This window comes from Protomyctophum parallelum (assembly GCF_964188405.1).
Source record: "Protomyctophum parallelum genome assembly, chromosome: 5".
NCBI lineage: Eukaryota > Metazoa > Chordata > Actinopteri > Myctophiformes > Myctophidae > Protomyctophum > Protomyctophum parallelum.
In genome coordinates this window covers 12,115,238-12,141,035 of record NC_139702.1, presented here as the reverse complement: position 1 = coordinate 12,141,035, position 25,798 = coordinate 12,115,238, and positions in this window count along the sequence as shown.

Here is a 25,798-nt window from a genome sequence, read left to right as displayed (position 1 = left end):
GCGTGCTATAGTATGCCGTACGGTAGGGGCTATAGCCCATGTTCAAAAATGATGAAAAATGAGGTTAAAAAAATAATTCAAATTTTCAAAAAACGATGGGCTATAACCCATGTTTTTTGAAATTTTGAATTTTTTTCAAATCCTCAAAAATGATGAAAAACGGCGTGCTATAGTATGCCGTACGGTAGGGGCTATAGCCCATGTTCAAAAATGATGAAAAATGAGGTTAATTTTTTTTTCAAAATTTCAAAAAACGATGGGCTATAACCCATGTTTTTGAAATTTTGAAATTTTTTCAAATCCTCAAAAATGATGAAAAACGGCGTGCTATAGTATGCCGTACGGTAGGGGCTATAGCCCATGTTCATAAATGATGAAAAACAAGGTAAATCTTTTTTTCAAAATTTCAAAAAACGATGGGCTATAACCCATGTTTTTTGAAATTTTGATTTTTTTTCAAATCCTCAAAAATGATGAAAAGCGGCGTGCTATAGTATGTCGTACGGTAGGGGCTATAGCCCATGTTCAAAAATGATGAAAAATGAGGTTAAAAAAATTATTCAAAATTTCAAAAAACGATGGGCTATAACCCATGTTTTTTGAAATTTTGAATTTTTTTGAAATCCTCAAAAATAATGAAAAACAGCGTGCTATAGTATGCCGTACGGTAGGGGCTATAGCCCATGTTCAAAAATGATGAAAAATGAGGTTAAAAAAATAATTCAAATTTTCAAAAAACGATGGGCTATAACCCATGTTTTTTTAAAATTTGAATTTTTTTCAAATCCTCAAAAATGATGAAAAACGGCGTGCTATAGTATGCCGTACGGTAGGGGCTATAGCCCATGTTCAAAAATGATGAAAAATGAGGTTTAACTTTTTTTTCAAAATTTCAAAAAACGATGGGCTATAACCCATGTTTTTTTAAATTTTGAATTTTTTTCAAATCCTCAAAAATGATGAAAAACGGCGTGCTATAGTATGCCGTACGGTAGGGGCTATAGCCCATGTTCAAAAATGATGAAAAACGAGGTAAATTTTTTTTTCAATTTTTTTTTTCAAAATATGCCGTACGGTAGGGGCTATAGCCCATGTTCAAAAATGATGAAAAACGAGGTAAAAGAAAAAATCAAAATTTCAAAAAACGATGGGCTATAACCCATGTTTTTTGAAATTTTGAATTTTTTTCAAATCCTCAAAAATGATGAAAAACGGCGTGCTATAGTATGCCGTACGGTAGGGGCTATAGCCCATGTTCAAAAATGATGAAAAATGAGGTTTAACTTTTTTTTCAAAATTTCAAAAAACGATGGGCTATAACCCATGTTTTTTGAAATTTTGAATTTTTTTCAAATCCTCAAAAATGATGAAAAACGGCGTGCTATAGTATGCCGTACGGTAGGGGCTATAGCCCATGTTCAAAAATGATGAAAAACGAGGTAAATTTTTTTTTCAATTTTTTTTTTCAAAATATGCCGTACGGTAGGGGCTATAGCCCATGTTCAAAAATGATGAAAAACGAGGTAAAAGAAAAAATCAAAATTTCAAAAAACGATGGGCTATAACCCATGTTTTTTGAAATTTTGAATTTTTTTCAAATCCTCAAAAATGATGAAAAACGGCGTGCTATAGTATGCCGTACGGTAGGGGCTATAGCCCATGTTCAAAAATGATGAAAAATGAGGTTAAAAAAATAATTCAAAATTTCAAAACCCATGTTTTTTGAAATTTTGAATTTTTTTCAAATCCTCAAAAATGATGAAAAACGGCGTGCTATAGTATGCCGTACGGTAGGGGCTATAGCCCATGTTCAAAAATTATGAAAAACGAGGTTAATATTTTTTTTAAATTTTCAAAAAACGATGGGCTATAACCCATGTTTTTTGAAATTTTGATTTTTTTTCAAATCCTCAAAAATGATGAAAAACGGCGTGCTATAGTATGCCGTACGGTAGGGGCTATAGCTCATGTTCAAAAATGATGAAAAATGAGGTTAAAAAAATAATTCAAAATTTCAAAAAACGATGGGCTATAACCCATGTTTTTTGAAATTTTGATTTTTTTTTAAATCCTCAAAAATGATGAAAAACGGCGTGCTATAGTATGCCGTACGGTAGGGGCTATAGCCCATGTTAAAAAATGATGAGAAACGAGGTTAAAAAAACAATTCAAAATTTCAAAAAACGATTGGCTATAACCCATGTTTTTTGAAATTTTGATTTTTTTTCAAATCCTCAAAAATGATGAAAAACGGCGTGCTATAGTATGCCGTACGGTAGGGGCTATAGCCCATGTTCAAAAATGATGAAAAACGAGGTTAATTTTTTTTTCCAAAATAAAAAAAAACGATGGGCTATAACCCATGTTTTTTTTTATTTTGAATTTTTTTCAAATCCTCAAAAATGATGAAAAACGGCGTGCTATAGTATGCCGTACGGTAGGGGCTATAGCCCATGTTCAAAAATGATGAAAAATGAGGTTAAAAAAAGAATTCAAAATTTCAAAAAACGATGGGCTATAACCCATGTTTTTTGAAATTTTGAATTTTTTTCAAATCCTCAAAAATGATGAAAAACGGCTCGCTATAGTATGCCGTACGGTAGGGGCTATAGCCCATGTTCAAAAATGATGAAAAATGAGGTTAAAAAAAGAATTCAAAATTTCAAAAAACGATGGGCTATAACCCATGTTTTTTGAAATTTTGAAATTTTTTAAAATCCTCAAAAATGATGAAAAACGGCTCGCTATAGTATGCCGTACGGTAGGGGCTATAGCCCATGTTCAAAAATGATGAAAAATGAGGTTAATTTTTTTTTCAAAATTTCAAAAAACGATGGGCTATAACCCATGTTTTTTGAAATTTTGATTTTTTTTCAAATCCTCAAAAATGATGAAAAACGGCGTGCTATAGTATGCCGTACGGTAGGGGCTATAGCCCATGTTCAAAAATGATGAAAAACGAGGTAAATTTTTTTTTCTCAAAATTTCAGAAAACGATGGGCTATAACCCATGTTTTTTGAAATTTTGAATTTTTTTCAAATCCTCAAAAATGATGAAAAACGGCGTGCTATAGTATGCCGTACGGTAGGGGCTATAGCCCATGTTCAAAAATGATGAAAAACGAGGTTAAAAAAATAATTCAAAATTTCAAAAAACGATGGGCTATAACCCATGTTTTTTGAAATTTTGATTTTTTTTTAAATCCTCAAAAATGATGAAAAACGGCGTGCTATAGTATGCCGTACGGTAGGGGCTATAGCCCATGTTAAAAAATGATGAGAAACGAGGTTAAAAAAACAATTCAAAATTTCAAAAAACGATTGGCTATAACCCATGTTTTTTGAAATTTTGATTTTTTTTCAAATCCTCAAAAATGATGAAAAACGGCGTGCTATAGTATGCCGTACGGTAGGGGCTATAGCCCATGTTCAAAAATGATGAAAAACGAGGTTAATTTTTTTTTCCAAAATTGAAAAAAACTATGGGCTATAACCCATGTTTTTTGAAATTTTGATTTTTTTTTCAAATCCTCAAAAATGATGAAAAACGGCGTGCTATAGTATGCCGTACGGTAGGGGCTATAGCCCATGTTCAAAAATGATGAAAAATGAGGTTAAAAAAATAATTCAAATTTTCAAAAAACGATGGGCTATAACCCATGTTTTTTTTTATTTTGATTTTTTTTCAAATCCTCAAAAATGATGCAAAACGGCGTGCTATAGTATGCCGTACGGTAGGGGCTATAGCCCATGTTCAAAAATGATGAAAAATGAGGTTAAAAAAAGAATTCAAAATTTCAAAAAACGATGGGCTATAACCCATGTTTTTTGAAATTTTGAATTTTTTTCAAATCCTCAAAAATGATGAAAAACGGCTCGCTATAGTATGCCGTACGGTAGGGGCTATAGCCCATGTTCAAAAATGATGAAAAATGAGGTTAAAAAAAGAATTCAAAATTTCAAAAAACGATGGGCTATAACCCATGTTTTTTGAAATTTTGAATTTTTTTCAAATCCTCAAAAATGATGAAAAACGGCTCGCTATAGTATGCCGTACGGTAGGGGCTATAGCCCATGTTCAAAAATGATGAAAAATGAGGTTAAAAAAAAATTCAAAATTTCAAAAAACGATGGGCTATAACCCACGTTTTTTGAAATTTTGATTTTTTTTCAAATCCTCAAAAATGATGAAAAACGGCGTGCTATAGTATGCCGTACGGTAGGGGCTATAGCCCATGTTCAAAAATGATGAAAAACGAGGTAAATTTCTTTTCTCAAAATTTCAGAAAACGATGGGCTATAACCCATGTTTTTTGAAATTTTGAATTTTTTTCAAATCCTCAAAAATGATGAAAAACGGCGTGCTATAGTATGCCGTACGGTAGGGGCTATAGCCCATGTTCAAAAATGATGAAAAACGAGGTTAATTTTTTTTTCAAAATTTCATAAACGATGGGCTATAACCCATGTTTTTTGAAATTTTGATTTTTTTTCAAATCCTCAAAAATGATGAAAAACGGCGTGCTATAGTATGCCGTACGGTAGGGGCTATAGCCCATGTTCAAAAATGATGAAAAATGAGGTTAAAAAAATAATTCAAAATTTCAAAAAACGATGGGCTATAACCCATGTTTTTTGAAATTTTGAAATTTTTTCAAATCCTCAAAAATGATGAAAAACGGCGTGCTATAGTATGCCGTACGGTAGGGGCTATAGCCCATGTTCAAAAATGATGAAAAACGAGGTTAATTTTTTTTTCCAAAATTAAAAAAAAACGATGGGCTATAACCCATGTTTTTTGAAATTTTGATTTTTTTTCAAATCCTCAAAAATGATGAAAAACGGCATGCTATAGTATGCCGTACGGTAGGGGCTATAGCCCATGTTCAAAAATGATGAAAAATGAGGTTAAGAAAATAATTCAAATTTTCAAAAAACGATGGGCTATAACCCATGTTTTTTTTTTTTTTGAATTTTTTTCAAATCCTCAAAAATGATGCAAAACGGCGTGCTATAGTATGCCGTACGGTAGGGGCTATAGCCCATGTTCAAAAATGATGAAAAATAAGGTTAAAAAAAGAATTCAAATTTTCAAAAAACGATGGGCTATAACCCATGTTTTTTGAAATTTTGAATTTTTTTCAAATCCTCAAAAATGATGAAAAACGGCTCGCTATAGTATGCCGTACGGTAGGGGCTATAGCCCATGTTCAAAAATGATGAAAAATGAGGTTAAAAAAATAATTCAAAATTTCAAAAAACGATGGGCTATAACCCATGTTTTTTGAAATTTTGATTTTTTTTCAAATCCTCAAAAATGATGAAAAACGGCGTGCTATAGTATGCCGTACGGTAGGGGCTATAGCCCATGTTCAAAAATGATGAAAAACGAGGTAAAAGAAAAAATCTAAATTTCAAAAAACGATGGGCTATAACCCATGTTTTTTGAAATTTTGAATTTTTTTCAAATCCTCAAAAATGATGAAAAACGGCGTGCTATAGTATGTCGTACGGTAGGGGCTATAGCCCATGTTCAAAAATGATGAAAAACGAGGTTAATTTTTTTTTCAAAATTAAAAAAAACGATGGGCTATAACCCATGTTTTTTGAAATTTTGATTTTTTTTCAAATCCTCAAAAATGATGAAAAACGGCGTGCTATAGTATGCCGTACGGTAGGGGCTATAGCCCATGTTCAAAAATGATGAAAAACGAGGTTAATGTTTTTTTCCAAAATTTAAAAAAACGATGGGCTATAACCCATGTTTTTTGAAATTTTGATTTTTTTTTAAATCCTCAAAAATGATGAAAAACGGCGTGCTATAGTATGCCGTACGGTAGGGGCTATAGCCCATGTTCAAAAATGATGAAAAATGAGGTTAAAAAAATAATTCAAATTTTCAAAAAACGATGGGCTATAACCCATGTTTTTTGAAATTTTGAATTTTTTTCAAATCCTCAAAAATGATGAAAAACGGCGTGCTATAGTATGCTGTACGGTAGGGGCTATAGCCCATGTTCAAAAATGATGAAAAGTGAGGTTAATTTTTTTTTTCAAATCCTCAAAAATGATGAAAAACGGCGTGCTATAGTATGCCGTACGGTAGGGGCTATAGCCCATGTTAAAAAACGATGAAAAACGAGGATAAATTCTTTTTCAAAAATTCAAAAAACGATGGGCTATAACCCATGTTTATTTATTTTTTTTATTTTTTCAAATCCTTAAAAATGATCAAAAACGGCGTGCTATAGTATGCCGTACAGTAGGGGCTATAGCCCATGTTCAAAAATGATGAAAAATGAGGTTAAAAAAGAAAATCCAAAATTAAAAAAACGATGGGCTATAACCCATGTTTTTTGAAATTTTGATTTTTTTTCAAATCCTCAAAAATTATGAAAAACGGCGTGCTATAGTATGCCATACGGTAGGGGCTATAGCCCATGTTCAAAAATGATGAAAAATGAGGTTAAAAAAGAAAATCCAAAATTAAAAAAACGATGGGCTATAACCCATGTTTTTTGAAATTTTGATTTTTTTTCAAATCCTCAAAAATTATGAAAAAAGGCGTGCTATAGTATGCCGTACGGTAGGGGCTATAGCCCATGTTCAAAAATGATGAAAAACGAGGTTAATTTATTTTTCAAAAATTTAAAAAAAGATGGGCTATAACCCATGTTTTTTTAATTTTTTAATTTTTTCCAAATCCTCAAAAATGATCAAAAACGGCGTGCTATAGTATGCCGTACGGTAGGGGCTATAGCCCATGTTCAAAAATGATGAAAAACGTTTTTTTTTTTTTTCAAAAATTATGGCTATATAACCCATGTAAAAAAAAAATTCATTTTTTTCAAATCCTCAAAAATGATGAAAAACGGCGTGCTATAGTATGCCGTACGGTATGGGCTATAGCCCATGGTCAAAAATGATGAAAAACGAGGTTACATCTTTTCTTTCAAAAATTCAAAAAACGATGGGCTATAACCCATGTTTTTTGAATTTTTGATTTTTTTCCAAATCCTTAAAAATTATCAAAAACGGCGTGCTATAGTATGCTGTACAGTAGGGGCTATAGCCCATGTTCAAAAATGATGAAAAAAGAGGTTAAAAAAAAAATCCAAAATAAAAAAAACGATGGGCTATAACCCATGTTTTTTGAAATTTAGATTTTTTTTCATATCCTCAAAAATTATGAAAAACGGCGTGCTATAGTATGCCATACGGTAAGTGCTATAGCCCATGTTCAAAAATGATGAAAAACGAGGTTAAAAACAATTCAAAAATTCTAAAAACGATGGGCTATAACCCATGTTTTTTGAATTTTTGATTTTTTTTCAAATCCTCAAAAATTATGAAAAAAGGCGTGCTATAGTATGCCGTACGGTAGGGGCTATAGCGCATGTTCAAAAATGATGAAAAACGAGGTTAATTTATTAAAAAAAAAAAAAAAAAAGATGGGCTATAACCCATGTTTGTTTTTTTTTCACGTTTTTCAGACATCTATTTTTAGACGTATTTTATCCCATTTTATGTAAAAAACTCTATTCTAAATGGGCTATAACCCATGTTTTTTGAATTTTAGATTTCTTTTCAAATCCTCAAAAATTATGAAAAACGGCGTGCTATAGTATGCCGTACGGTATGGGCTATAGCCCATGGTCAAAAATGATGAAAACCGAGGATACTTTTTTTTTTCAAAAAATCTAAAAAACGATGGGCTATCGTGATATCGTTCGATTTGAGATTTGAGATTTGTTCGATTTGAGATTTGTTCGATTCGATTTGTTCGATTTGAGATGATTTGAGATTTGTTCGATTTGAGATTTGTTCGATTTGAGATTTTGTTCGATTTGAGATTTGTTCGATTCGATTTGTTCGATTTGAGATTCGTTCGATTTGAGATTTTGTTTGATTTGAGATTTGTTCGATTCGATTTGTTCGATTTGAGATTTGTTCGATTTGAGATTTGTTCGATTTGAGATTTTGTTCGATTTGAGATTTGTTCGATTTGAATTGGTGAGATTTGTCACACATTACCGCAGTGAGATTTGTTCGATTTGCCGATTTGAGATTTGAATTTGGTTCGATTTGAGATTTGTTCGATTCGATTTGTTCGATTTGAGATTTGTTCGATTTGAGATTTTGTTCGATTTGAGATTTGAATTTCGAATAGCCCATTCAAAAATGATGAGAAACGGCGTGCTATAGTATGCCGTGCGGTATGGGCTATAGCCCATGGTCAAATATGATGAAAAATGAGGATAAAAAAAATACAAAAATTCAAAAAACGATGGGCTATAAACCATGTTTATTTTCTTTTTTCCATTTTTTTCAAAACCTAAAAAATGATGAAAAATGGCGTGCTATAGTATGCCGTACGGTATGGGCTCAAAAATGATGAAAAACGAGGATAAAAATCTAAAATCTAAAATTCAAAAAACGATGGGCTATAACCCATGTTTTTTTTTTTTTTTTCAAATCTTAAAAAATGATGAAAAACGGCGTGCTATATTATGCCGTACGGTATGGGCTATAGCCAGCCCATGGTCCAAAATGATGAAAAACGAGGATTAAAAAAAACTAAAAAAGAATGGGCTATAACCCACCGTTTTTTTCATTTTTTTCAAATCCTCAAAAATGTGGAAAAACGGCGTGCTATAGTATGCCGTACGATACTTAAACGTAGGTTTAAGTACGTATGTAGGACTAGTAGCATGCCAAAGTTTGTGCTATTGCCATAGAGAATGCATTGGGCGTTTAAGTTAAATAACTCAGAAACTATAAAACATTTCAAAGTAAAAAGTTCCAGCATGTGTCTCCACAGTAAGCTGAATAATAAAAAGTGTGAATGGAGTTTCTAGGTGAAAGTAATTTTTTGACGTGACAAAATCTGCCATGGAGCCCAAAAGTCTCAAATTTGAAAGCACTATATTTCTAAAACTATGAAACATTTCAAAGATTCCTTTTCAGGCAAACATGTCCACATTTTTTTCAAATTCTCAAAAATGATGAAAAACGGCGCGCTATAGTATGCCGTATGATATTGGTACGATATTGGTACGATATAGCCCATGGTAAAAAATGATGAAAAGCGAGGATTAAAAAAAAATGAAAAAATGAAATGAAAAACGGCGTGCTATAGTATGCCGTACGATATGGGCTATATGAGTACAAACACAGTAAAGAACCTGGGGGTTATCATCTATGAAAAGGCAACACAATGAGCAGAAAATGAACCATGTAAATACAACAAATTGAGGGCACCGCAGGGAGTTGAACCCCGTTCTGGTAAACCAGTAGTACCACACCAGTGCCTTAGTTTTTGTTTTATAATGTACAGGTCCAAATCAGTCATTAGTTTCAATTTAGCTAAATATGTTTTAAACTTACTCTTGCCGATCTCCTGCGGCAAGATAATTAAAAAAGATAGCCTACACACTCAATTTGAATCAAGACTATAAATGATAGTCATGATTATGTCTTTTTACAATTAAAAACCGGAAGACTCACCTCAAATACCTTAAGGAAAACTCCTCAGACATAAACTAAGAAAATATTTTATCATGCTCATAAAGTGCTGCAAAGTGCTAAGAGTGAAAAGTGCAGCAAAAACGTTTGGGTCATAGGCCCATTGTCAATGCCTCGCCTACTGACCGGCATGGATGAAGTTTTAGCTGCAAATGGCAGCATAAATAAATCACATCAATACACACCACATAATGTGATGTTAACTGACATGAAGCTTCACTCGAACATTATAAAAGACATACATCACATCAACCAACATCACATACCTAGCCCTAACCTAACCCTATGTTCATTATGTGATGTGGGATGACATGATGAAGCCTTACTCACAAATGTGAAATGAGACAAGACATAAACACACATCACATACCGGGCCTGTGTTCATAGGTGATGTTGGCTTAGGTAATGAAGCTTTACTCACAAATTAGATCTGATAATATAGCACCAACAATGGTCTTATGACCTAGATGTTTGCTGCTGCACTTTTCACTTTAAGCACTTGGAGCGCTTTATGAACATGAACAAAATAGATTGTCTTGGCCTCTGCCCAAGCAGTTGGCCTTAGGTTTTTCTATCTAGTATTTTTCTATCTAGTTGTCCCATGTAGGAAACATGGGGCAAGACTGTACAATTTATGCCATTTGTGGACGATTGACATAAATTATACGAGGTAGCAGCATTCTTTGCGCCCCAGTATTTGTCAGCAATAGCCTACTATGAACACAGTACACAACATACAACAGCAATTAACACAATTCGTATGGCGTGAACAATGCCGACAGACGTGAATGACGAGCTATCCGCAATTGCTGTGAAATATCACCTTTAAAAAAACCCTCACATAAATGCACATCACATACCGGGCCTGTGTTCATTACATGAAACGGCTCCAAACTGTACGCGAGACAAGACCCGAATCACACATACACTAGTGAAGAACTAGTGTCATAGATAGGCAAGAAAGAAATAAGAAATTACAAAAAAATAAAGCAAAATGCGATTAAAAACTCTGAGACCACAAAAACAAATAACTTTATTAAAGCAAAGAATAGAAGAGAGAAAAGATGAAGGTTGGGTAGAAACCAACTGTGATCCAATATTATTAATAAAATAAAATAAAAATCAATAATGGATTATCTTTGCCTCGTGAGATTGGCCATTTGCTACTTTAGTGTGTGACACTAGCATGACCAAGTAAGGAAATTAATTTACAAAAGAAGGTTGAACTATGGAGATACAAGTTTTCTGCCCAACAGCCAAGGATAATAAACTACGCTCACTTACCTTCAATATCAGCCAGTAAATGACACAGCGGCCATCATTTGCTTCCTCGTTAGTTTGCACAGACCTACAGCATAGTAAGCTGTAAACACAGTGTTAAGGGGCTACATGCTACCATAATGACACAAGACATAAATCACATACCTCCACATAACATTTGTACACATAAAACACTAGTGAAGAACTAGGGCAATAGATAGACAAGAAGAAAGAAATTACTTAAATGAAATAAAGCAAAATGCGATTAAAAGCTATGACAACAAAAAATAAATAACTTTATTAAATCCAAAGAATAGAGAAGAGAAAGGAGACACAAGAAAACATACATATGTGATGTGGACAGACTTTACCCGTAAATTATGTTAATGGTTAAATAAATCGACTGGCATTATACACACAAATTAAGTGAAACTATACACAACCTACGGTATGGTAGCATGTAGCCCACTTAAACAAGCAGCAGGAATCAGACGGTTAACTAACCTTCTCTGCTAACAGCACCCAGCAGTGACAACAGCATAGAGTTCACCCAGCAGTGGCAACAGCATAGAGTTCACACCTCCAGTTAGCTTCACTTTCTGAAATGGCAGGGGAAAATAAAATAATTAGTTGTCAATTCAATTTGGTTTTGGTAGCTCTGAAATTATCTCTTCCTTCCTTCCTTGACTTCCTTATTGACATCCCATCGTACCGCCTCCAGCCCCGACACATGGCTAGCTGGTGTACCTACGTTCCTGCCTCTGATCTGCTAGCCACTGGGCTGGAGGAGGTACAATGGAAGGAAGAGATAATTTCAGAGCTACCAAAACGGTCAAACACAGATAAAAAATACTTAACGACTTCTGTGCCAAAGGAAAATTTGCAGCCGTTTCCGTTGTCTCCTATAGCTCTTATATGCTTGTTTTGAAACTTATCACGAGTTCTCACACAGCGCAGCACGGGCGTTTTCGACGCTAAGTCCGTCCGTATTCCATAATTTCCATAAGGATTTCAACTGATGGCAAGGGACCCCACGGGTCAGCGATGAAAAGAGCTCAACCGGGGGTCCGAGAGGGGCTATATTATGTGATTTTCATCTTTTTTTCAAATCCTCCAAAATCACGAAAAACGACATAGGCTACTATAGTATGCCGTCCGAAACCATGGACTATATTATGTCGTTTTTTCGTGATTTTCATCTTTCAAATCCTCCAAAATCACAAAAAACTGTATGTATAATGGGGCTCAATGTCAAAAAATCACTTTCACACTTTCACCTTTCATGGCAAATCACGTTCACCTAGAAACTCAATTCACACTTTTTATAATTCAGCTTACTGTGGAGACACATGCTGGAACTTTTTACTTTGAAATGTTTTGTAGTTTCTGAGTTATTTAATTTAAACGCCCAATGCATCCTTAATGGCAAAAGCACAAACTTTGGCATGCGACTAGTCCTACATACTTACACCTAGAAACCCCATTCAAACCTATTTAGGTTCATCTTACGGTGGACATGTTTGCCTGAAAAGGAATCTTTGAAATGTTTCATAGGTTTTTAAATATAGTGCTTTCAAATTTGAGACATTTATAATGGGGCTCAATGGCAGCTCTGTGGCACGTAAAATAATCCCTTTCACCTAGAAACTCCATTCACACTTTTTATAATTCAGCTGACTATGGAGACACATGCTGGAACATTACTTTGAATTGTTTTATAGTTTCGTAGTTATTTTCGTCTTTTTTTTAAATCCTCAAAAATGATGAAAAACCGCATGCATTAGTATGCCGTCAGTGATTATCGTCTTTTTCCTCAAAAATTATGAAAAACGGCATGCTATGCTTCCGAGACCATGGGCTATAAATGATGAAAAACGAGGATTTGAAAAAAAATCACTCCGAGACCATGGGCTTCAAAAATGATGAAAATCGGCATGCCATAGCATCCCTGTTCGAGGCCATCGGCTATAGCCCATGGTCAAAAATTATGAAAAACGAGGATTTGAAAAAAAGACGAAAATCACTCTGAGACCTCAAAAATGATGAAAAGCGGTATGTATCGATCAAACACAACCATTCACACCTCTTACCAAAGCTTACAAAAGCTGCCGAGTGTCAACAGAGTGAATTAACATTGGCTGCAGAGTTTAGGTGTGTGGTCTTCAAATCACGGATAAAGTCCACAGAGCTCTGTTCCGTTTGACCTGGCAAAACCGATGCCGCCAAACAGAGCAGACATCATTTACTGTACCATGCTTACATAAGACACCTCCACCTACAGTATAGCCCAGGTGCTCATGTACAGTATGTCCCTCAGTTTCAGCATACCATGAGACCAGGAACAGCATGCTCTGTGCGATTCTAACAACTGAACTGACCCATAAGGGTTACATCATTTTTTTCAAATGAACAATGCAGATTTTACTATGCAGGGAGGAATGCAGAAAGAATGGTGCGTGCGTGCGTGCGTGCGTGCATGCGTGCGTGCATGCACATGTGCTGCATGCATACGGGACTGTGTGCATGTATGGTGTCATGCAGTGCAATCTATTTCCAAACACCAAACAGCTGTCCGTCTGGGTGTAGTGGAGCCTGAGATTAGATTTAATTAAACAATAATGGTACCACTCTGTTGAGCACCATTTATATGTGTCTGTTTTCTGACTGCATGTCCCTGTTTGTGGATGTGTTACTGCATTCCATGTACAGTAAACTGACCTACATGTCTTGTTCTGTGATAGGTCCACAACAATATGTATGTTGTTGTTATCCACAACAATATGCACACAATAGTTCCTCACTTTGTTTCTCTCAGCCATTCGTCACTGCTGGGAGATGTGAATGCACACGGTTGTTGAAATTTCCTAGGCTGAACTGAACATGTCTGTATCCCTATATATCGGCCCTAATAGAAGTAAGCTTTGGGAACGGTTTCCGAGCCATGTCATGTGGTCCGTATATGGCAGAAGTATCTCATGTTTGCTGTAGCGTGTAAGGCAAGTACATACCTGCCTCAGCCATGCTGTAAAAGCACACCCCCTGGACAGCATGACACTCATGTCACCCCCAATCCAATGCTTGATGCTGAGTGCCAAGCAGGGGATTAGGTCCCGTTTTTCAGTCTTTGGTATGACCCGGCCCGGGGGATTGGACCCGACCTTCCGATCTCAGGACGTACACTATAATAACTAATGAGCGTTGTGCATGATACTATGCAAGTTTTGTTTGGTAACTCGGTTCAATTGATGCTGGCTCCATGTTTCTAATCTCAACCAATCACATACTTCATAATGGATCACCCAGTTAAATGGCTGCTCTCTCTTGCTGCTGCTCACCCTCCACCACCCCACCTGTCGTTTTCGATCTGAGGAATTGCTTTCTCAGAGCAAAAAGAAGATCCAATTCATTGCCAAAACAAAATAAATATTATGCTTCTCATTTTATATTAAACTATAAAAAGTGCCCTTCTTCAGAGCACAGGTCTCCACCAGGGCAGGTACAGTAGGTTATGGTGGCCTCCTGGTGGTGCTATAATAGGCCAAACGTGAAAAGTGTGGCATTCCGTGTTACGCCTTTCACGGCAATTGGATGCTGCATTCATGATTTGAGGCATTGGCCGAATACAAGCGGCCGAATATAAGCGGCCGAAATACTTCACCCTACTCCTTTTCGGACATTGGAGTATTTTCTTTTTTGTTTCAGTTTTGTTTTAATGTATTTGATTTCAAATAATGTTCGAAATAAAGTCATTAATTCATTCATGATTTGAGGCATTTTGTTCAAAACGGACCAAACCTATACAAACGTTGACATCAAAGTCAATTGACGTTGATAATCTGAATTAGGACGGAATATGAAATATCAGACAGATGCGTAATCCCAGTCTGCCTAAAGTTTAATGCTGGAGTTTCAATTTTATTAAGGCTAACGTACATATTTACCAAGAAACAGACATATTGATCAGACTTTCAGCACAGAGCACATGTTGAAGTCCCATCCCTCGTACTGTTCAATTTTAATGTTTGAATGGGGTATCTAGGTGTAAGTATGTAGGACTAAGTTTTAACTATTCAGATGGAATATGAAAAGAAATATAATGAAATTAATGTCATAAGAATACACAACTGTATTACATATAACTTCTCAAGTGCTTTTATTTTTATGAATTAATTTATTTTTAACATGAATAAGGCTCTTATGTCCCTCATCTCAAGAATGAGTGCTATATATAGATGTCTGTATACATTTAGACGTCTACATTTAGACCTTGATTAGCCTGGCTAATCAAGGTCTAAATGTAGATGTCTATATATATAGACGTTGAAACAACGTTGTTTCAACGTCTACATTTAGACGTCTGTATACATTTAGACGTCTACATTTAGACCTTGATTAGCCTGGCTAATCAAGGTCTAAACTAAATGTAGACATCTATAGACGTTGAAACAACGTTGTTTCAAAGTCTACATTTAGACGTCTGTATACATTTAGACTTTGAAACAACGTTGTTTCAACGTCTACATTTAGACGTCTGTATACATTTAGACGTCTACATTTAAACCTTGATTAGCCTGGCTAATCAAGGTCTGAATGTAGACGTCTATAAATAGACGTTGAAACAACGTTGTTTCAACGTCTATATATAGACGTCTGTATACATTTAGACGTCTACATTTAGACCTTGATTAGCCTGGCTAATCAAGGTCTAAATGTAGACGTCTATATATAGCACTCATTCTTGAGATGAGGGACAAAAGTGGAAAAAACATGTCCCACACATAAGAGCGATATTTATGTTAAAAAATAAATTAATTCATAAAAACTTGTAAAGTTAAATGTAATACAGTTGTGTATTCTTATGACATTAATTTCATTATAATGTTTTTCATATTCCATCTGAATTAGTTAAAAGCAGGCTCTGTACCCAAAAAGCCTGTATTAAGCTTGTCCCCAGCAAGTGGTCACAATTTCAAACTGCCAAAAAAGTGTCTAATACTGTCACAATCACATAAATATACATACTAAATGAAAGCAGATTGTCAACAACATAGCAAACAATATACACAGTTAATTTGAATTTATATTTTCCAATAAATATCTCATATCAAATGTGTGTCCCACATCTCCGTCAACTCCGTCAGGTTTTTTAAAAGTCTTAAATTAATCAGAATATATTGTCGACAGATTTAGCCTGAAGACTCCTTTTCCAAGTCATGTTTATATTTGTTGCAACAGTGAAGCACCTGGTCTGACAAGCATTCAATTGTTTGATATTTTAAACAAACAATGTTGATGTGGTCACAGCTTTTACATGTCAACTCCGTCAGGACATTATTATGCTCTTTGTTAAGAATTCCAAAATAATGTTTAGTATTTTAGTTTAGGGTTAGGTTTAGCTAACAACTGAAGAAAAAACAAAATGGCTACATTGTACTACAGAGGGTTAAGATGAAAACAAATGCCATTTTGTCAACTCCGTCAGACGTCAACTCCGTCAGGTTTTGTGTCTGACGGAGTTGACATGTATCTGACGGAGTTGACTAAATGGCATTTGTTTTCATCTTAACCCTCTGTAGTACAATGTAGCCATTTAGTTTTTTCTTCAGTTGTTAGCTAAACCTAACCCTAAACTAAAATACTAAACATTATTTTGGAATTCTTAACAAACATAATAATGTCCTGACGGAGTTGACATGTAAAAGCTGTGACCACATTGATATCAACATTGTTTGTTTAAAATATCAAACAAATGAATGCTTGTCAAACAATAAAAGCAACACACAGCCATATACATTGATGACATAAAGTAGTTCTGTTGTCTGTTCTGTTTAGAGTACAAACTGTATCCACATATAATGAACCAGGTAGGTTAGCTTGGAACAATGTGCTAGCCACTAGCCAACATTTGTGCTAATATGAAAGGCATTGGAACTGCTTGGTGGCTCTAGCCAATTAGCTGCTAACTCTTATGGCTAACCAACATGGCTACAGGCTTAGCTAGTTTGTAGCAACTCACCAATGTTTAGCTGTGCAGTGCAGCTTCTGTGTGTGTGTGTGTGTGTGTGTGTGTGGGGAGCAGAGAAGGGCGGGGCAAGCAGTTGAGGTGTGTCGTCTGATTGGGTGAAATTCACCTGTCAGTCTCCATGTCTTTGGCTGGCTATTTGTCAGCAGCATGACAGGGGGAAATCATGTTAGGTAGACTTGCTCCATTTCTTCATTAGTAACCAGTTTCCATGACCTGGGTTACACTAACTCATGTTGATTAGGTGAAACGGTGCCAACACAAACATTAAATGACATTAAGAATAAAGAGACAATATGACATAATGGGACAATATGACATAATGGGACAACATGACGTAAATGTTCCCTTCATTGTCAATGGCATTTTAAAAACAACCATTGAACTAAACACAAACATTAAACCTGTATATAGGAGGGGCTAGCTCCCCTCAAAAAGTGTGAATGGTGTTTCTAGGTGAAAGTGATTTTTGACACTTGCACTCGGTTTGAGCATAGATATATAAATAGGCTAATAGAGAGGGCACTGGAATTCCCCTCCCATCATGGACCGTCTCGATTATTTATATATCTATGCTCAAACCGAGTACGTAGTTTGTAGGGCGAGTGGCGAGTGGCTAGTTTCAAAAAGGGCCACTGGGTCACATTTTTATAGTCTTTGGTATGACCCGTCCCGGATCTAACCCCGACCTCCCGGTCTCAGGGCAGACACTTAACAGTTAAGAGTCTAAACACAAGCCCAATGAGCTGGTCAATAAATACAAATAAAATAAAAACTATCCAAAGTCCCAAAAGAAAATGACAGAGAGGTTCAAATTGTGGAAAAGTCTTTCAGCAATAAGATTACACTATAACACTATAATTATGATTTTGATTTTGATTTTGAATTATGATTTTGCAGGGCTTGAAGTCAGGCAAGCGTATCAAGAAAGCTGGATTGTTCATGATGTAGAAGAAGATCAGACAACGTGTCATCGTCATTTTGGCTGGTGGTGAACATTTTTGTTAAAATGACTTTTTACCTTGGACATACACAATGAGTATAACACATAAACAGCTAGCCCTGAATGACCATAACAGGTGTAACATAGGGCCGATTCATACTATTTTACCGCTGTTTCGGCGCTGTAGTGCCGAAATGATTTCGGCTCGTCAGAAATTTTCAGTAGCACCGAAGAGCCGACTTTAGGACGGTACCCGCCGCCCCGAACCTCAAATGACGTCAAATTGTAGGCTCTACAGAGCCGAACCGACTTTTATTCGGCTCTAAAAAGAAAGAGATGCAAGAATGCACGGCCTGGGCCATGGCATCTTGGCTGGTAATCCAGTCTGGCAGTATGCTGCGGGTTCAACTCCCGATCCCGACGGCCTTTACTGCATGTCTCTCCCCCCCCCCCCCCCCCATCTCTCTCCCCATTCATGTCAGCCTACTGTCTGTCCCTCCATAAAATATATAAAATAAAAGGCGAAAGCCACAAAAAAACCCATTTAAGAATGCACGCACACCCACACATGAGGACTGTCTCATGTTGAAATATGTCCACTGAAATAAGGGGAGGGGGGTACAACTAACATATGAGAAGGATTAACGTCGCTAACCCATTAAATAATCAAACTTATAAATCACGGCTATAATGTCACTGTAACATTCATGATTTTCATGAAAATCGACATTAGGGCATCATTTGTCATGATGAAAATCATGAAAAACTATTTTCATGGTTGTCGACAATAAAAATAACATGGACGGATACACACACAGACACACGGACACACGGACGGAGTGCATACTCACCCCATGCCTTCGGCCTGGTGGAGACAATAAACAATATTTTATACATTCATGAGTTATACCGTATACTGAGCTGAGCTGGTCAATAGAATAAAGAGCAGAGAACTTTTGCAGAGAGTGCTGTATGTCCATAAAAGGTTACTCAGCTGTCGAGTAACGAGTCACGACTTTGTGATGCACATCATCATCACTCACACACAAGTGTGCTGTCCTGTCCGTGCCATAAAATGTGCACGTACTGTACACAGAGGATTATTGATTGATGGGGAGTCTTCTATACAACACTGGGTGCGCTCGGTAATGTGCAGCGCGAGCGCACTCGCCTATTAGTTTGTATTGGCAGTGCACTCAGTGTGCCTATATATCCGAACGCACCCCCATAGTTTCCCCAAACAATATGGGTTGGGCACCCATTTTGGTTCGCAGACCTATTTCTTTCGGTCATGACATGACATGACATGACTCCTAAGTACAGTACAGTACAGCACAGCACAGCACAGCACAGCACAGCACAGCACAGCACCACTCACTTCAGACTGGTCTGATTTGTTGTACCATTTCGCTTTTTGCAGAACGGTTTTGTCATAGACATAGTAGAAGTCATACAGCAATTACAGCGACTATTATTTACAAGTTTACTCCTTTATTTTCTTCAAAACAATCATGTACAGTTAATTAATGTACACATTTCAAAGCATGTGGAACTGATACTGAGTAGAGAGGTACAGACCACAAAGAAAAAGACACTCGTATTGTAATCGTATTGGTTAAAGTTAACCGATATTACAACAATCGTGATCAATAGTGGCCTGCAAATCACAGTGATGTACAGCTAAATCATCAAACTGGCGTTTTGATCTGTTCTCCACTGGATTAATCAAGGAAATTATGAATCCGCCATGAACCCAATCATATTACCATAGATACCAACAGAATGACATTTTGATTATTTTACAGATCATGGTTACTGCATCTTAAATATTGTGTTCATTTATATTTTTATACAGAATAAAAATGTCCTGGATTTTGTAATGACATTATCATCACAACTGTATCACTCTCCGCATTGTTCACAGTCAATATGATATATTTTGAACACCATAAGAGTCAAACTAAAATGCTACTCACAGAAACAACTCAAATATGTCCATTAGTTGTCAACATGTGTGTTGGTTTATCCCACCAAATATCTACACCTTTGGCTCTTTCGCCGTTTGCGTAGCCACGTCTCGAAGGTGTCAGTAGAGGTCCAATGTTCCTTTGCCCATTGGGCCAGTGGTACAGTGATAATAAAAGCTTTGCCACATTGAACATTCTTTCACCTGTGTGAAATACTGTAAAACACTGGCTGCAACCTTCTGCCAAAATGAACCTTGACAGCTAAAACCATATGGCCTCTCACACCAGTCACAACATTACTGGTGGTTGCAGGAAAACAGTATCATCTCGACTAGCAGAAATCATATATTTTCGTCATTGTGGGAATCATAATCTATTATTACATTTGGGAGAATTCCACGTCCACATATTTGTGCCCATGGAGCTCACAACTTTGTGCGCCAGTTCAGGTGGCCAAGTTGTATATTGGGCGCGTTCGGAAATGCGCACCGGGAATGTGGTCAGTTTGTTGAGTGTGGTGGGCGGTGACGTCAGCGCGTTCAGTGTGCCTTATTTACGCGACCACAGCTGTGACGCATTCACACGGATCACACCGGACAACCCCAGCTTCAGGGTAGGGTCGCTCAGTGCGGGCACTCGGCACACCTGATGCGCAGCGCACTGGATTTTCGAACGACAACGCACTGAGTGCACTAAATAAACGAACGACAAAAGAGCACACCAGTGCGTTCAGGGCGCATTTCCGAACACGCCCCCTATATACAACTAGTGGAGTATGCGGAAGTGCCGTTCACGCCTTTGTCGCCGCGATACGTCACCGTCTTGACCGAACCCAGCGCTGTGGGGTCTGTGACTAAACTGGGCAATCACAGTGCGACTCCCCTACGCCCAGCTTTTGCAGTTCCCTCGCTCGGTGTTGAAAGTGAAAAGTGTGAAAGAGCACTTTTCTGTATCGCATCGAACTAGAACACTATGGATGCACTTGGATTATCTCTCTCTCTCTCTCTCTCTCTTATTCAAGGAGAAAAAACAACACGGAACAACATGGCTAAAGGTCACATCGCTGTCTGCCTTCGTTCAAAATGTACGGTTTGTGTGTGTGCGGGTGTCTCACTCGGACACACGATATTGACAGAGAAACAACATGGACATGCGTACGTTAAGACGCGGGCTCTCCACGTGAGATTCTAGTCCTTATAAGACTGTATAAATGAGTGAGACGCTGGTGTCAAAATCAAGAAATCTCGCTCTAACAGTCTATGTGTAGATATAACTAGTAGAATCATGCACATCATGGAGTGCAATTCACAATATTACACAATCAACATTTGCCACTCTCCTCATCCAAATGTGGTAGGAGAGGAGGACGACGTTGAGATAATATTGTGTGCCACTTTAGCAGTGAAAAAGGTCAAACTTAAGGCCTATTCATAGTCTGGATTTTCGGTGGTGAGCTGACCACCTCGACCACCGCGAAATAACGTTGATCGGTGGTGAGTAAAAACAGAGAGAAGGGCTGGAGCGGTGGCGGTGGTTTGCTCTTCACCGCGGCTCGTGACGAAAATCCAGACTATGTATGAGCCTTAAATTGTTGCCATTTTTAGGGACCACATCCACTGATTCATCGTGACGGCAGATTAAATTTTTACATTTTAAGTGACCCATTTCTGCAGATGGTGCAGAGTCAGACACATCAAACGGTGCAGCTAGTGACACATGTCATGTCACACACTCCCCCCTCCATCCCCAAGATAGTCCACAGATCTTCCAGACATTTGTATCAATGCGGGTGAGCGAGTAGCATAAAAGAGGTGGATGGCTTTTTTGTTGTTCTTTTTATTAACTGCCTTGCTTTGTCTTATAACCAGGATTAGCCTAGATATATTTTTGTGCTGTTTTTTTTGGCTGGATAACTGCTTTGAAGTCAGTGATCCCATATGAAATGCTATTGTTTGCTGAATGAGATTTGGTTATATTTGGATTAAATTCGCTTTAGTATTTTTATTTTTCTGTATTGGGGGCCAGTGAATTGTGCTGGTATGAGGATCATATGATCTTTAGCTGGAGTTGGCGGGTATAGGTACAGTGTGTGCATGCCTGTATACGGTATATCACTGCATGACTGTAGTAATGCCAGGTAACACACACGCTGACTTCAGGTCAAAAATACTTTTCCCCCCCTGCAATGTTATGTATTGGCTACTCTGTCTCACCTTGGAGCTCCTTTGACACCTTCTCCCCCCCAGTGGGGTTCGTAGAGCCATTGTGTCTTTTAAATATTGACTACTTGAACAACGGGCTGACTGGAGGTGTGACGTTCACTCCCGTGGGGAAGAAAGGGTTCCAGCGGTCAGTTTGACATGAAACCAACAGCTAAAAATGGTTTAATTAATAAATATGCCGGATTATTTGCGGATTATTTGCATTTAGGAAAAGTCATGGAAGAGGAACGGTTTTAGAGCTTCATGGGCAAAGATAATCAACTTAAAAATCTAAAAAAAATGGGTCAGAAAGACCTCTCACAGTGGCCTGGGCCGGCCAAGCGGTCCAGGCACCTAGGCTGGTAATCCCCCCTCCCCCCCCCCCCATCTCTCTAAAAGTAATCAGGGCTGGTGAGTTGTGACATCAACTCTATCATTTGAATTGTTGGCACTAGTTGACAAATGATATATTTATTCTTTGGTGGGCAGACCACACACCACAGATAGTATACTTACAGCGGGCTTCAGAATATGTTACATTGGAGTCTGGAGCAGTGTTTTGATAAGAATAACGGGGATGCCTATACACTGCCCGTCCCCTTGCACAGGCGCCGAAAGTTCTTTTAACGGCAGTGGGTGCCCCCCCCCCCCCCCCCCAGTGCGGGAGTGCACTCGCCTATTAGTTTTATTAGTTATTACACAGAGCGCTCAGTGCGCTATTTCCGAACGCGCCCATAGTGTCAGTGGGTGCTTCAGCCCTCAAGCACCCCCGGACTCGACGCCGCTGGCCTTGTGTGTCAATGTGCTTCACTCTGTGGTCGAATGATGTAGCATTTATACCCTCACTGCGCGTGGAGTGTGTGGCACTATTTTAGGACATTTACCTGGCAGGTGGATTGTCTGTTCAGTTCTGTGTCACCTCAGTCAAGAACACCAGACAGCAGTGTGACTGTGAAGGGATTTCCCTGAGGTTTTTAACTACAGCACCTGTGTCCTGCAGAGCCTAAATAATCTTACATCTCGACAATCGTCTGATCTTCCTTGCTCTCTGTGTCATAGTGACCAAAAGGAGGACTGTGCAAGTGTTGTTTAAGGCAGTGGATTTCACTGCCCAAACTGTTCCCGAATACGGTTGCCTGGTCCCCGCTGGCCATGATTCACATTGGCCTTGATTCTTCTGCACCCGAGTACGCGTCAATCAACTGTATTCAATGCTTTCACATTGCAGCGATCCGTATCCAAGTACACTTCAATCTGTCCCGAGACTTCATCCATGCGGTCCCGTGAACGGTTGGGTGATCCGTTTCCGGTAACGGTACGCAGCATTCACACTATACCACAACATCTGCCAAGTGGTCCCGAGTGCACAACCACACAAGAGGATCAGATTGAAGTTTTGGGTGGGATTAATGGTGACAAGTGACGAGGTTGAATACACATCCGTATATACTGTAAATGTCAGCCAGTAATCCGTGTGGCATGTCGTTTGCAAGATTACAGGAGGGAAATGTTTGCCTTACATTATTAAAATGTATTAAAAGAGTATTAAAAAAAGAAAATGCACTAAAAAGCTAATCAGCAATACAAAGGCTTGGTATAAACACATCCCCAAAAGCAATGTCACATCCAATACATTATAGAACATTTTTTTCTTTTTATTTCTCGTTTCTCTTTTCATTTTTCTTTCTTTTTTTTGTGTGGGGGTTGGGGGGGGGGATTTAGTCTGCATTTAGTCCAATTGCTACACCATTTCGATTTTCTGCAACTGACCACAAATCCGACACTGATCATACATGATATCTGAAGAATATAACGACACCAATGTCTTCCGTAACCAACCATTGGTTACGGAATAACGTTTACTAATAGCCAAAGTGTATAATACAGTAAAGATATAGAATATACTACTGTATATTTAGGGGGTATGCTGAACAGTGAAGCTGTTACAGGACCTCGTGGAATCACTGTGCTAATGTATAAGCTCAATTGACACATAGTCAAGTATACTGTACAAACAAAATTGGTCTTTAAAGTCTTTAAAATCACAGTGAAATCCCTTGTTTTTCCCCAGTTCATGGCCCTCTCCTCTCTGTCCATGACGTAAGTGTTGGGCTGTGAGACCGATGCAAAACAGGAGTTCCCAGGAGCTCTCGCGTACAGACGGGAGGCGAGGCGACAGTGAGACAGAAATGCAGAGGATCACTGTACAGTACACTGTACAGCGTACAGTGAAGGAAGAGGTGCGCTCTACGGCAAACGGGACAGAAACCATGGTGACATATAAGGTTTAAGGACAACTTTAGTTTTTTTCAACCAAGGTTCATGTTTTAGGTTGTTATTAGAGAAACTAAAAGATGAGTGTTGTTTTTTTTTTTCCATTTGCTGCTTTCTTTCGTTTTACGGATTTTAGCTGTTTTTGACAGGGGGCAAGGGCATTCGAGCATGGGGCTAAATATGTATTTTTTTACAACATGTTATAGCGATTTATTTTTAAATTATTTACTATAGTCCTAATAAACCCCAGGAAATTTAATCTGGCCACAAAACATCACGAGATCTACTGAATGTGTCAAACTGACATTGAGCCTACAGTGTGGCTATACTTCACATTCAGTAGATCCTGTGATTTATTTGTGGCCAGATGTATTCTTTTATTTGTAGGGTTTATTAGGACTATAGTAAAAAATAAAATCTCCATAATATTTTGTAAAAAAATACATATTTAGCACCATGCTCGAATGCCCCGGCCCCCTGTAAAAAAACAGCTAAAGAAGCGGAGAAAGAGATAGGAGAGAACTCAATTGTTTGCTGATCAAGACTGTCAAATATCGGCCTGGGCCGTGGCTCAGCGGTCCAGGCACCTTGGCCCCGAGTCTGGCAGTGTGCCGCGGGTTCGACTCCCGAACCCGACGGCCTTTACTGCATATCACCCCCCCCCCATCTCTCTCCCCCAGACAGTGAGCCTGTCTGTCTCTCTATAAAAAATATAAAATAAAGGCGAAAGCCGCAAAAAAGAACAAACAAATAAAAGGACAAACATCAAATATCTTAACCCTAGAACACTTAACGCATTCTGACCGGGCACCCATTTTGGTGTTAGCATCATGTTATGCTTTAGCTATTGAAAAATAGCAGATCTACAAGCTCATAGCGCGCCACCGAGTGGCGCGCTACGAGCTTGTAGGTCAGCTATTTTTGAAAAATCGAAGAACGACTGACATTTTTAGAATCTGATCTCAGGTCAGAATGGGTTAATCAGACCAGTGCGTGTCCAGTGGAAACCTCGTATGAATCTGATCTCAGGTCAGAATGGGTTAAACCCAGGTGATTTTTATCCCGACAATTATGTGATTCTGGCCCGGGCCGGGACAGTGTGTTGCATGGTTGAGTCCTGATCCTGTTGCATGGTTGAGTCCTGATCCTGTTGCATGGTTGAGTCCTGATCCTGACGACCATTGCTGCGTGTCTCCCCCGCCACCCCCAATCTCCCTCCCCGTTAGCAGTCAACCTACTGTATTTCTGTCAACAACATTTCATGTTGAAATATTAAAGAAGAGTACCTCAAATGGCCATGGCATTGCTGTACTTTAATATATTTTGATATATTTTCGGTTATTAAAATATACCCAGGTTTAGTGATGTTGTGACAAAATTAAGGTTTAGTGTTCTAGGGTTAAGAATGGACTAGTGTGGTGCTCTTGTATTTTCAGTGGTGCTCTAAGGTGACAATTACGTAATATATTTATACATTTTAAGATTGTGTAAATTAGTCTAAATGAGTGATTTGTATGACACTTGAACGACGCATGAATGTAGGACATAGACAAGAAGGGCTATTTGGAATTGTCTATGATGGGGCTATAGAAGAAGTAGTGTTGGC